The sequence below is a fragment of the Colobus angolensis genome, unplaced genomic scaffold, assembly GCF_000951035.1.
Source record: "Colobus angolensis palliatus isolate OR3802 unplaced genomic scaffold, Cang.pa_1.0 Scaffold73, whole genome shotgun sequence".
NCBI classification, from domain to species: Eukaryota; Metazoa; Chordata; class Mammalia; order Primates; family Cercopithecidae; genus Colobus; species Colobus angolensis.
The window spans coordinates 10,191,361-10,206,814 of NW_012121043.1; the positions used below are offsets into that span (position 1 = coordinate 10,191,361).

At 34.8% G+C, this 15,454-nt stretch overlaps 1 pseudogene; it reads left to right on the forward strand.

Moving 5' to 3' along the window:
* Nucleotides 1-14,679: 14,679 nt before the first annotated feature.
* Nucleotides 14,680-15,197, forward strand: LOC105501610 (annotated as a pseudogene).
* Nucleotides 15,198-15,454: the final 257 nt, after the last annotated feature.

The following is a 15,454-nucleotide window of genomic DNA, read 5'->3' on the forward strand; positions in this document are numbered from 1 at the left end:
CAGTAATTCTTTGTTTGAGTTAAATGGTATAATATTTGCATTTGAAATTGGCATTGCCACTATAATGGTAAAATTCCTGCTAATAATGCGTGTAGATTTTTAATTTAGAAATTAAATAGGAAATTAAAATGCCAATACAGGTTGAGAGAAAGATGGTGGAAATACATGTAATGACACATTTTCCTGCTTTTAAAACAAGGGGCCCTGCACTTTCATTTTATACACTGACCCTCAAATTATGTAACCAGCCTTAATCTTTAGTAACGTATTTGAATGGGCTACTCAGACTGTCGCTGATTAACCTTCTTTTATTTTTAGTGGTCACAATGTATTGATTAAAGAGAAAGTTTACTTTGCTTCTTCTCTCGGGATGGCTACGGTTGACAAAAACATACATGTTGGCTTCTGCCCTATCTTTCATTTTTATTTCTCCCTTGGTAAAGTACTATATAAAAACTTAGCAGTGTTTCTCCTTGATCAATGAGATGTCCCACGTTTCCAACAACAGCTTCTATATCAGACTCAGTACTCCAGGGGCTTAAGCACATAGATGCTTCCGTTCTGCTATTTTTCTTCATTTAGTATCTCATCCTTAGAGAGCACAAGAGGATAAATAGATTGTTTACCCAGGTGTGGTTGTAGTGTTGTACACACACAACAAGCTGACTCTCTGTACCCTTCTGACACTTGGTAGGATAAAATTTAAAATATCCTAATATATATTTTTCTGCTGTTTCTCTCCAAAGTGCTTTATTGTTGTCTTTTCCTCTAGCTGTATGAAGAACCTCACAGATACCCCAACGTTTAGAGTACAAATTAGGATCGAGAATGGACTCCCTATCTGGTGGCCTCCATTTCGCCTTCCCGATCCTGATCCTGGGAAGGTCCACACAGAGAAGAAGTCACGCCATTGAAATGTAATTTTTAAAATAAAATTAATTTGCCCTAATATTCACCAGTTTAATTTCAGCATTTGAAATGACAATAACTAGGTCTTCTGCAAAGTTTTTAAAAATATCTATCATGTGCTCTTTGTAGGTTATGTTTTCACATTTATATTAAGGCAGCAGTTATATTAAAGCAAAATGTATAACATCTGTCTAAAAATCAGTTTAACATGTACATTTATAATATGTAAAATTAAAAAGAAAGGAAAGAATATTAAATGGAAAATAAAATTTCTACACTATGGCTTACTTATTACTTTAAAAATAAAATTAGTATATGAAATTTATATATTCCTCAATTGTATTAAATTTCAGAGTGACCTCTAGAGTATCCAGTAGATAATGCAGTTAGCCCTAAAGAAGCAGTGAAATAAACTTCTGGAATGTTTTTAAATTTAAAAAGTAAATCCATATATTACTGCGTAAAACAAATTCTACAGTATTTCTTCAGAATGTATGAACTATTTGGAAAATAATGTAAACTGTCAGCGTTTCCAGTGTAACATAAGAGACAGTACTATGTGGCAGGATGTGAGATGCAGATCCTAGATACTTTACCTGGCTAGGTTTTAATCTAAGCACCAGCACTTTCCTGATATGCAAATTAAGTATTTAATTATCTGTGCCTCAGCTTTCTTATCAGAAAATGAGGATACTAGAACTGACTTTATGCATGTTACAATAGTTATCTAAGTTGATGTTTGTTTAAGGCTTAGAACAATTACAAGCATATTATAATTGCTATATATCTTTGCATATATGAAATTTAAGATTAATATACTTTTATGGTGTTGATATTACTTATGATGCTTAAATGTACAATCATACATAAACCGACTTAAATGACTCCAAAAACTGGCAAGCTTTCAAGAAAATGACATTCAGTACTATGTCTGGTGATGTCAAAATGATATTTGTAAATATATTACAAGTATATTCAATATTCTATTGGCTTGCTTTTTAAATTCCAAAACATTCCAGTTTATTTTACTGATTCTTTGGGGCAAACTGCACTAAAATTATTGCATTGAAAGGTGCTGCAGAATTGTAGCTAATATCTAAATTACAGTTTAGGTTACAACATATGTGAACTAAACACGCTTTCTTAGATCAACAAAAACATTAAATTCAAGTGTAATTCAATTACCTATATATGTGATACAAAGAATCATAATGCCAAAGAGGCCTAGGGTAATCTTAGCCAAGTCATAATAATCATATGACAGACACACTGCAAGTAATGATATTAAAATATAAACCAGTCAAATCTTGACATAGCTAATTATTTTCTGCCTAATTATCTCATTTCTAAATAATTTAAGATTTATCATATCAAGTATTGACTCAGTCAGTATAACACTCATATACTCATTTCAACAGCAGAAAACATCACTGAAGATATTAATTTCAGGGTTTTGAGTACCTCTCTTCAATCCTCTCTCAAATTTAACAGTGCTGAAAGAAATAATATTTTGTCAACTCCATACCAAAAGCTAAAAGTGAGCAGGATTGAGATAGCCAGGAAAGGAGCAAGAACAGATGAAATCAAATTAAATCTGGTTCTTTGTCTTAAATGTGCCATGTCTGAATTCAGGGTAAATCAGAGCTCTTTATATCCAAGACTGTGGCAATAGCTTTCCAGCACTAGCTGAAGAGAAACTAATCCATTTTAAAAATTAAGATAAATGGAATGTTCTAGAGCTGATTACCAAAGCTACATAAAACCGTATACCACCTAATTGCTTTTGTTTTTATTTCTTTTCAATTTTATGCACTATTCTCTAAATCTACAGTGTAAATGAAGGGATCCATTTTAGAATGAACGACTTGTATTACTGAGTGGTATTACTAAGACTAATTGAAAATATATAATTTTTAAATTATTAGTAGAGAAATCAGAGGGGAATTGAATGGAATTTCCTCCACTACTAAAATCCTAATAAATAAACTTCTACTGGGCATTTTGAACTCCAGCCATTCTCAATAATTTTTGAAACTTAATATACACACAATGTCAGGCATTTATTGCTTAATATAGATTATGTCTCTTGTCTAAAGTCATCACTTACCTAATTCTCAAAAGGAAGCATTCTCTAAGTTATATTGCCTCTTCAGTTTTTCAACTTTTAAACAAATGTTTTTGTCTCATGTAAGAGCTTTCCCATCATAGAGATCAGAACTTAGTCTTCATTCTTTGAAGTTATAGAAGAAAATCTAAATCTCCTAAATATATTCTAAACTTTTCCTCAAATACTTCAGTGTTTTTTTATGTAGGTTTTATATTTGTTGCAGTTGAGATAAAATTTTAATTTTTCTTTTAATGGGTTATCAATTGTCCTGATTTTACTTATCAAATACATCATATCTCTCAATCTGGAAGCCACTCACTATATATTAAATGTTCATCTATTAGTGTTTATTTCTTGATTTTTCATAAGCTGCACTGCTTGATTTTTATATTAGTTCTGATATTATATTATTTTCATTACAATCATTTAAAAACATTTTGATAGGTGGGAAGACCAAACCCTACCTCTCCAACTTCCTACTCTTGCATTTTCTTTCCTCTAAAATGTATCTGGCCCTGACTTGCAGAATTACAGTCCTATCTATGAATGTAAGATATATTCAAGTCTTTCTTCAATTAAAAAAAAAAAAAGCTATTGGAAATTTGATTGGGAGAGTAAGAAATTTCTTGAAGATAACTAGTATCTTTAAAATATAAAGTTTTATATCTACAAATGTAGACTATGATTCTATTCTCCTATGACAGCTTTTACTCCTTTAGTAGCATTTTATAAATTTTTCCAATAAAACCTCATACATTTCTTATTAGGCACATGAGTAGGCACTTTATAATTTTTTTCACAATTGTTTTGGGATCTCTAGTATATTTTCTAATTGAATATTCTTTTTGTATAGAGATATTATTGATTTTCTTATTTTGCCCTTGTTTCTGGCCACTCTGCTGACCTATTTTGTCACATTGTTAGTTCATATTATTGAGTTTTCTGTGAAGAGAAGCACATTGTATGAACTACATGAGAATGCTAACTCTCTCCAATATTTATACTTCACATTTCTTTTTCTAAATACATCAATTAGGAGCTCCTGTATCATCCTCAATATTGTTAAAAATTGTGACTTTTTTCTTATCTCTTACTTTAACTGGAATGATTCTAATATTTGACTATTAAATATACTATTTGACGTAAATTTTTCTAAATACCTTTTCTTAAAATTGAGGCGCTTCGTTCACATTTCTTGTTTCTTAGAGCACTTGCTATCAATGCATGTTTAGATTTGTTAATACTTTGGATGCAGCTTATCACATATTTATTGTTAATAAATGTAGTAGATTTTATATATATAAGACTTTCTAATGTTGATTAATCTTGCATTTCCAGATCAAATCATACTTCTGGATACAGTCTTCTTTTGGAGAATACCTGAGGTGAATTTGAGGACATTTTATTTGGGAATATTGAATCTATGCACATAATTTGACTAATAATTTATCTTTTGTTATCTTTGTAGTGTTTTGATTTGAGTTATTCTAGCTTGTACTTATCACCACCTATATCCTAATTTATACCCAAAGAAATATAAATTACTCTATTATAAAGACATATGCATGTGTATGTTCATTGCAGCACTATTCACAATAGCAAGGCATGGAATCAACCTAAATGACCATCAGTGATAGGCTGGATAAGGAAAATGGGGTACATATACACTATGGAATACTATGTAGCCATAAAAAAGAATAAAATCATGTTCTTTGCAGGCACATGGATAGAGCTGGAGGCCATTATCCTTAACAAACTAATGCAAAAACAGAAGAACAAATACAGCAAGTTCTCACTTGTAAGTGAGAACAATATGATGAGAACTGGTGGACACATAGAGGAGATCAACATACAATGGGGCCTTTTGAAGGGTGGAGGATAGGAGGAGGGAGAAGATCAGGAAAAATAAATAATGGGTACTAAATTTAATATCTGGATGATAAAATCATCTGTACAACACAGCCCCATGACACAAGTTTACCTATGAAACAAACCTTCACCTGTACCCCTGAACTTAAAAGTTAAAAGTAAAAATAAAAAACAAAAGCAGCAAGAGTAGCGTTTAAAAAAGAAAAATAGTCGATTAATTTTTCAGTGTTTCCATGTTTTGAAATGGTTTTACATAGTGAAATACCTTTCTTTAAAAGTAATCTGAACATTTACATTTATAAGTCTTATTTTTAGACTATGTTTTATTATATTTTTATTTTTTCTGAATTATTAATTTATAACTATTGATCACTTCTAAAAAGTCTGGATTGTATATTTTCTCATAAAAGTATTTTTCTTTTGTCTTATTTAATTCAAAATTTGTACAAAGGAGAAACCTTCTAAATTTTAAGTTCTGGATACTTGTTTTTTTGTTTTAATATTTTCATTGAAGGGTATTTTTTCTCTGCTTCTCTTTCTCAAAAATATTTATCAAGAATTTGTCTGTGTTATATTTTCTCAGATCTTTTTTAAACATTTCCCACCAGGGTAGTATATTTGTTACAATTGATGAGCCTGCATTGACACATCATAATCACCCAAAGTTAATAGTTTACATTTGGGTTAATTCTTAATGTTGTATATTTTATGGGTTTGAAACAAGATATGATGACATGTACCCAAAATTATAGTTATCATATGGAGCTGTTTCACTGTCCTAAAAATCTTCTGCACTCTTGTCTATTACCCCTCACTCCCCATTAAACTAAGCTTTTTACTGTCTCCATAGTTTAGGCTTTTCCAGAATGTCATATACCTGGCATTACACAGTATGGAGCCTTCTCAGATTGGCTTCTTTCATCTAGTAATAGACATTTAAGTTTCCCTTGTGTCTTTTCATGGCTTGAGAGCTCATATATTTTAACATTTAATAGTATTTCCTTGTCACTGGATGACAATGATGTGTGACAGTGTATCCATTCACCTACTGCCTCCAAGTTTTGATGATTTTGAGTAAAGCTGTTACAAACTTCCACATTTTTGTATGGACATACATTTTCAACTAATTTGGGTAAATAGCCAGGGGCAAAATTTCTAGATCATATGCTAGGAGTATATTTGATTTCATAAGAAATTACCAAATTGTCCTGTAAAGTGGCTGTACCATTTTGTATTTCCATTAGCAATGAGTAACAGTTCCTGTTGCTGCACATTCTTGTCAGTAGTTGGAGTTTTTGGTGCTCTGGATTTTGGACACTCTACACAAGCCTTTTCAAATACATCTTTTTAAGGCTTTATTGATTATTTGTTTATATTTATATTTTCTTAACTATTTGAAAATATAATTATAATTCCTTTCAATTGACACTAATTAAAAATAGTTCATATTGCTAAAATTTATGGAAATTTACAATAAAGTTAATAAATAAGCAGATCTTTTTAAAAAATAAAATGCAGTGCTATTTCTCCAATAGCTGGTAAGTAACCATGGCAGGTTTCCAGACACTTATTAGATTTTCGAAGAAAATAAGTTACCATAGCAACTCTAAAAGCATATTATATGGTTTTAGACCATTACTACTCACTGATATTTCTTCAAATATGAATACATGTGTGAATATATCAACTCATAAACACATTGATTCATCAATTAGTTTACAGCATTTGCAACATTGCTGCATTTTAAAATAAATATCATACAATGATCCAAACACTTTTTTTAATTTTTAATGGAACACTTCACGAATTTGCATGTCATCCTTGCACAGGGGCCATGCTAATCTTCTCTGTATCATTCCAATTTTAGTATATATGCTTCCAAAGTGAGCACTGATCCAAAATACTTTTGATCATTTCAAATGCAGGAACAGGTATCTAGAAAGCTAGCTGTGCAATGGATCTCCAAGTCCTAACATTATACAAAAACTCCACTGATCATACTATTTCCATGTCAGATATTGAAAGAAGCTCTGGAAGGCCAAGAAAGAGATTAAATGGGAATCCTTAATAAGTATTTGAGAACACTGGACCCAATTCCCACCTCTCATCTTTTAATGGAAAAGAAGAGTTGCAACAAGCATAAATGCAGGCAAAGAAGCAAACCCAATAGCTTAATTCTAAGCATACTTTTCCTTAATAAAGAGGAGTTGAAAAGTGGGTGGCTTAGAATACTCAGGTCTAGACTTAGTGATTTCAAAATTATCCTGGAAAGCTCTTAGCTGAACGAAGGGCCTTCAGAAGGTTTAAAACTGCATATTGTACTATTGAGACTGTCTCTCAGCCATTTTTCTTATTGGCAACAGCCCCCAACCAGTCCACTCTCATATTGTCGTTGGGGCTGTTAGCCTGAAAATTCCATCATGTTACTCCCACGTTTCAAAATCGTTTATACTTGCCCACTGTCTACATCATGATGTCTATACTGTTCTTACCATGGTGAGGAGTCCAGCTTCTGGTGAAAAAACTTCGGGTAATTTCCAGGCCCAGTCTGGTGATTATAAACCATTCACCTAGGAGGCTTAAGAGAAAGCTGCCTTCCCCACAGCAGATGTGGTGAACAGTTAGAGCACTGCAGTCTCTGAAGGGAGCAGCAGGCAATGATTCTGGCCCCATCTGGCCAGTCATGCCCTTTGCATCTTTGCATGTCTGGCCCCAGCAAGATACCTCCATTCCTAGGTCATTTCATCTGAGGGCCCCCAGGCTGCCAAAGCCTCCTTAAAGCAGTGGCAGGCTGGGTAGGGGAGGTTGTGGAGACACTGACTCGATGCCCAGAACATTTCCATGTTTAGGCCTTCTCCCTCATCCTCTCCATTACTTTAAGGTCCATAAAACTGCTAGAGATTTTGTTGGGGACTCCCTCAATAGTAAGATGACTCTCACATCTGTTCTGACCTGTGCTCCGTTTTATAGGGCAAAATGCAACAGAAGGTTCATGTTTTCTCTGATTTTATCCTTTTGCTTATACCATCATAAAAGAGTAAAGCCTAACTTCTTGTACATTTTTGGCTTCTTGCTTTAATTGGCTACTCAGACACCTCACAGCTCACCTTTCTCACTCCCAGTTTATCTGAACTCCTGTCATATGACACTCAGGCCCTGTTAGAGTTTGCAGAAATGTGTCTTCAGGACCTCTTCTCACCATAGCTTTCTGAGCAACCTTGTACTTGGGTCAGTCTCGACACTCCTCCTTTTATTAACTCAGTGATTTCAAGCAATTCTTTTCCTAGAACGCTCCCTTCCTCCTTGACAATGAATAATAGAAAAAGCAATCACTAAAGAACAACATAGACATGACTTTCTCTCAAAGATCTTCTCATCTTACTTATGCAGGGGCATCCCCATGTTCCCCAAATCTTTTAAGTGCTTTACCACAGTTTTGTACATACAAAATTACATTGCAAATTATATGTCTACATTTTTTTTCTTTTTGACAGTAATCAAGCATGTGGAAATCCAGAACTGTGTGTCATTTTTGTCTACATCCCTGGTCCCTAACCTAGGGCTTAGCTCACAAAAGATGCTTAATAAAAAGCCTAGATCCCTAAAGAAGATTCTTAGATTTCAGCATAAAAGTGAATTAAATGTTTTGCTTAATAATATGTTAAATAAAAGCATTATATAAAGGAGGAACACTTGATTTTGACCATTTAAAACATTTGTGTGAAACGTATCTGAAATTGAATTTAGTTTTGCTCAAAATTGTTATGTAAAATTATAATTTTAACATTCTTATGAATGTATATAATTAAATAGCTACATAATTAAAAATTCTTCCTCGATACCCTAAAGAATGTCTATAACATATGACATCCAATGGTAAACGAGTAAATGTTTGAGTTTTACACATTGTTACGAATATTGCTAAAATAAAGCATGCTATTCATAAGACTTGATCATTGCCTAAAACAATAATGCTTTTATTATTATGTGCATAGAATAATTAACATTGTCACTTTTTTCTTAAAAGTAAATTTTAGTTTTATGTAAACCCAAGAATTACGTAAATAGAAATGTAATCAGCTCTACTTTACATTTTATTTTTAAATAGGAGAAATACAGACATTTATGCTTTATTTATTCTGCTGTTTGGTTTTTTTTTTCCCCCCCTTCTTTTGTGCTCAATATACAGTCAGTCACTTTCTGGAAAGTCACATGTGGTCATAGAAAGTGATATTTTTATGTAAAAATGCTTGTTATTGCAATGGCTTTTTAAGGCAGCCTGATAACAAATTTCCTGTCACAATCTGAAATATATTCTCTTTCACATTTGCCACTGCCTGTGACTTCAACATTTATTCTTCACTTAGCTAATTATTACTCATCAATCAGTGTGAAGCAAGAATGTTGTTTAAAAAACAAAAACAAAACACTGTTCCAAAAAGTTTCAAGTTTAGGCATTTAAATCAATGTCTGAAAATATTTGCTACAACCATAATAACCAGGATACAAAAAAGAAGGACCTCAGCACCCAAGTCACCCCAAGGCCTCACTAAATATTAACCACCTCCCAGGTCCCAGACCCCGAACTAAGTGTTAAGGATCCAGTGGTGAACAGAAGCAACATGGGTTCCGCAGGTTGAGAGAAAAGACTCAGCTGGTGGGATGGGAGATAAAAGGGGAAAGAAATAAGATGGAGGGAAAGAAATGTTCAAAGTTGTGTAGCTGTGAGAAAGTATGGTATATATGGAAAACAGAAAGTTCTGGTTTTTGTGTGTGTGTTTCAGTTTGTTTCATGTTGACTTCTTTTCTGGCAGTGGGGGACTCAGAATAGGGTGGAAACACTAGGTGCTGGGTGAAAAAAAATTACTAGAGTATCATTCACTAGACTGTCCTTAAAGAGGTTTCTATAGACTGAAGGGAATAACTTTTATTACAGGTAGAGTCTAAGATTTTGATTCCCTGTGCAAATTCAGTAAGCAAGGTTAAAGAGGGAAGGGTTCAGCAGGCAATATTGGACAGTTAGGGTGTTAGAAAAGCACATTTCATAGTTCCTGTGTGTTCCCCTGGTCCATATCAACTTCAGCAGCAGTATGATATTCAACAATTACAAGAAAGTGTTAAAAAATACTTTAATAAAATTCAACGATTAGTCTGATTTTTTGCCTGAATGGGTAAAACTGGCATTTTCAAATTGATTTGATATATTTTGTCTCAGAGTATGTCAGCTCAGTTCAGTGTTTTGTCCATCTAATGATTCATGGTTCATTCCTTTTTTTTTTTTTTTTTTTGAGACAAAGTCTTACTCTTGTCCCTCAGGCTGCAGTGCAATGGTATGATCTCAGCTCACTGCAACCTCTGCCTCCTGGGTTCAAGCGATTTTCCTGCCTCAGCTTCCGGAGTAGCTGGGATAACAGAAGCCTGCCACCACACCCGGCTAATTTTTGTATTTTTAGTAGAGACGGGGTTTCACCATCTTGGCCAGGCTGGTCTCAAACTCCTGACCTCAGGTGATCCACATGCTTCGGCCTCCCAAAGTGCTGAGATTACAGGCGTGAGCCACCATTCCCAGCCAATGGTTCATTCTTTAGATCACTCAATAAACAAATATTTATTGAGTTATTTCTATATGTCTATTTTTGTTTTCCATGTCTAGTCTCGAGCCACCATAAGAAAAAAACATATTATGCATAAGAAATGAGAAATAAAAATAAAATTCTAAGCTGCCAACCAAAATAGCAGACCCCTGTTAGCCAAGGAGACCCAGACAAACCTTGTAAACTGAGTTCCTGGCCATGACCAGATGGGACGCTGGACATGCCTCTTTATACCTCCTCCCCTGCTAACCACCATTAGACTTAATTTTTTCCTAAAGGGTTAGACAGAAACTAACCCTTTGGAAAGACTTCCTCCACCACTGATTTGAACCATCTTTGTGACTGCTCCTTCCTTTTGTGATTGTGATAAAACAACCAATCAGCATTCCTTCCTGTTAACAGACCACCAAGCATGGAGTGGTTCTGGCCAATGTATGGAGGATGTGCAGTGAGGCTTTTCATGTCCTCAGCTTCAAGATGTCAAGGGGCAGAAAACTCCACTCTTGAATCATGCTAACACTGCCATTTTTTGAACAAGGAGCCTTGGGAAAGCATGAAGATCATCTGCAAATGCATATGTTTCACTTCTCATAAATATTTGTAACTCTTCTTATAGCTTATTAAACATATATATGTGTGTGTGTGTATGTGTATATATTCACCTTCTGTGTTCAGCATAAATTCCTATATTATTCTTCCCACCCTAGAAGTGCCTGTTTATGGCTTCAGGCCTGATGGCCACCCTGCAGGCTGCAACCCTTTTTGGGAAATAAAGCTCTCCTTTCCCAATTTATGGACCTCATTATTCTTCAGTTGACAGGAAGTAAGATACGTAAGAAGTATATACTGTACCAGACATTGATGTTTTCTAAGAATAAAAAGTGAAACAGGAAGAGCAATGGAAACTCTATTCAGGTAGAGATGGCCAGAGAAGGCATCGCTGAAGTGATATTTTAAAACTTGAAGGAAAAGAGGGAATTGAGATATGTGGATATTGGGGAGAAGCACATCCCAGGCAGCTGAAAGGGCAAAGAGCAAATGTCCTACAGTGTGATCATGTTTGGCATGTATGAAAGAACAGTAAGGAGGTTAACCAGGAGGAGGACAGCAGAAGAGGAACAGGGTAGAGAGGAGGGGGCCAATTTTACCCTAAGTGACATGCAAACTCACTGTGGAGTTCTGAGCAGGAATGACAACATCTTCCTTGACAGGATTAGTTTAGAAATGGTTTGCATATCGTCTAAAAAGGAACCGGGAGGAAATAGGAAGAAGAAGTAGGAGGCTGTTACAATATGAATACAGGCAAAAAAATTGATAGTAGTTTAGACTAAAGTTAAAGATGTGAAAATAATAAGAAAGGATTACAGTTTATTATTATAGGTAGCCAACACGAATAATAAAGTCCAAAAATCCACTTGTGCCAACACTAACACAATTCAAGAAACAACCATGAGTTCCATGTCACGTTTCATGAATACATACTCTACAATATTTACCCCCTCATTCAGAAATTATATAGGAGTTAGGCTGCAGTGGGTGAAATGATAAAAGTTCTTCTCCTTTGTTTCATTAACAAATACAAATGGAAAGTTGACTTATGAAAAGATTTGTTTGAGTTCCAAAGTTATAAGCAAGGAATTTACCCCAGGATCATAGAAATATCTTTGTCTGGCCGGGCGTGGTGGCTCACGCCTGTAATCCCAGCACTTTGGGAGGCCGAGCGGGCGGATCACGAGGTAAGGAGATAGAGACCATCCTGGCTAACACGGTGAAACTCCATCTCTACTAAAAATATAAAAAATTAGCCGGGCATGGTGGCGGACGCCTGCAGTCCCAGCTACTCGGGAGGCTGAGGCAGAAGAATAGTGTGAACCCCAGAGGCGGAGCTTGCAGTGAGCCGAGATTGCGCCACTGCACTCCAGCCTGGGAGACAGAGCGAGACTCCGTCTCAAAAAAAAAAAAAGAAAGAAAAAGAAAAAAATATCTTTGTCTTAGGTCACAGGCTGTGCAGTGCAGGGACTCTAGGCTCCATCACTCATTAGCTGTTATGACTTTAGGAAAGTTACATAACATGTTCTTTAAGATATGGCGTAACTGACCCACAGCATAAGACTAGTGGTGTTTATTTTAAAGTTACTATTATAGCAATGTCCAGCGTATGGAAACAGTTTTTAATATTTAAATGTTAGAAATTTATCTTTCCTGAAGCTAAAGAGGAAAGGACTCTCCCCATTGTTTAATGCAATATTTTCTTCCAGAATTCAGCCTATATTAGACCTCAGGATGACAGTGCTATCATTAATGCAGAAGTTGATGTAGCAAAGGAGGAATATAGGATTATAAGTCAAATATTGCTTGAACTCAAAGACCTCATTAGACCAAACTATACCGCAGAATTCATAAAATTTCCAAAGTATATGAAAATGAGAGTAACTAATAAATAAATGCATTTTAGACTAGTATGTGACACATAATAGATACTCCATAAGTACTTGTACAGTGAATTATATAGTTTTCAATTTATGTATTTTATTTTTTACATACCTACCATAGACCATTAGACATTGACTTAAACTCATTCTGCTCTCTTAGATTCTCAAATGATCTACTATAGCCTTTCTTCTCTTAAAAGTTGTAACTATGGAAAATGATTTTATCAAGTTTAAAAAAACTGCTAATTTAATACAGTCTCACCAAGTATGACTGACATTATACTTCTATTGGGTTTCAAAATGAAATATTTTTAATGTGTTTATTGATATTAAATGAAAAATTAGGTTTTAATATTAGAGAAGTTGAAAATAAAATCTGTTATTAGCTGTCAAACACATTTGGTTCATGCTGACTTACTGTTGACTGTGTATTGACAATTGTTTAGGACTAAAGTGGGAAAATATCTGTTTAAATTCTGTGTAGTTTGTATTTTTATCTTAACTGTCATGCATTTTTTTCCATTTCTTAGCAATAAAGCAATAAAGCAACATGTTGGTTCATTGTTTAGAAGATAGAATGTAAATTGGAAAACTATTTGGTACTTGCATGTGTGTACACACACACACACACATTTAAAATAAAATTATTTGATACTTGTACATGTGTATATAAAGTATTTTTCATATATATCTATCCTTTCCAGTTTGCTAATAGCAATATGTATTAGCTATATGCTAATAGCTCCTTTTAAGGGGGAAATGTATTATTTTAATTAATCATTTCAATTATCAATTAAAGTAAGATATTTTAATATTTAAATTATTTAATTATTTAAATATTTAAAATAATGTAGTATTTTAATTATTTAATAATTAAAATGTAGTTTTTTTTTTTTCTAGAATCCTAGTCTACTTTTTTGAGAAAAACTTGCTCAGTTATATGTTAGTTGTATGAATGAATAGTAAGCACTTCGTGGAGAGCTAAATTTTTTTTTTAATTTCATAATAATGTCACTTAGGTAATTATTGGTAAACTTAAATGAGATTATATAAATAAGATGCCTTATAAACTGCAAAATCTATATGTTCATTTATTTTGAATACGAACTTCTTATGCAGTAGTCATTTGGTTTTCAAATGAAAATTAACTAGAATAGAAAAATTACTTTTTCACTTTACTAGTAGAATTGTGTATTACATATTTATGTTAGGTGTCTAAATATGGCTGGCCGGGCACGGTGGCTCACGCCTATAATCCCAGCACTTCGGGAGGCGGAGGCAGGCAGATCACTTGAGATCAGGAGTTGGAGACAAGCCTGGTCAACATGGTGAAACCTCGTCTCTACTGAAAACACAAAAATTAGCTGGGCGTGGTGGCGCATACCTATAGTCCCAGTTACCCGGTAGGCTGAGGCACAAGAATCTCCTGAACCTGGGAGGCGGAGGTTGCAAAGAACCAAGATTGCGCCACTGCACTCTAGCCTGGGCGGCAGTGCGAGACTCTGTCTCAAAATAATAATAATAATAATAATAATAATAATTAAATAAATAAAATATGGCTAAGACACTGATTAGAATAAATTTATAACTAGAAAATTGTAAGAAAATCAGATCTTACTGTTCTCTTGAATTTTTTTTAGAAATTACTCAGTTTTTGATTTTTTTTTATTCAAAAGAGGACACTTGACATTTAACAGAATAGATTTAACATCTATGTAAAAATACATTTTTCCCTTTTGCGGGCGGCGGCGAGCACGGAGAGAACACCATGAAGGCCTCGGGCACACTACGAGAGTACGAGGTGGTGGGTCGCTGCCTGCCTGCCCCCAAATGCCACACACCAACCCTCTACCGCATGCGAATCTTTGCGCTTCATCATGTGATTGCCAAGTCCCCCTTCTGGTACTTGGTATCTCAGTCAAAGAAGATGAAGAAGTCTTCAGGGGAGATTGTCTACTGTGGGCAGGTGTTTGAGAAGTCCTTCCTGAGGGTGAAGAACTTCGGCATCTGGCTGCGGTATGACTGCCGGAGCGGCACCCACAACCTGGACCGGGAATACCCGGACCTGACCACCCCGGGTGCTGTCACCCAGTGCTACCGAGACATGGCGCCCAGGCCCACTCTATCCAAATCATGAAGGTGGAGGAGATCGCAGCCAGCAAGTACCACTGGCTGGCCGTCAAGCAGTTCCAAGACTCCAAGATCAAGTTCCTGCGGCCCCACCGGGTCCTGCACCGTCAGCACAAGCCACGCTTCACCGCCAAGAGGCCCAACATCTTCTTCTAGGTGCAGGGCCCTCGCCCGGGTTTGCCCCAAATAGACTCATGAAAATATATATATATATATAAAATATATATGTATTTTATATATACATTTTATATATATTATATATATACACACACACACACATTTCCCCCCAAGTTCTTAATCTGACTTTAAATAATTTATTCTGGTGATTGTACTTCAGTATTAGATGTATCACAGTTAAAGATAAAATGTTGGCAGAAGTTTAGAGAAAAAAATCTAATTTATACATAATGCAC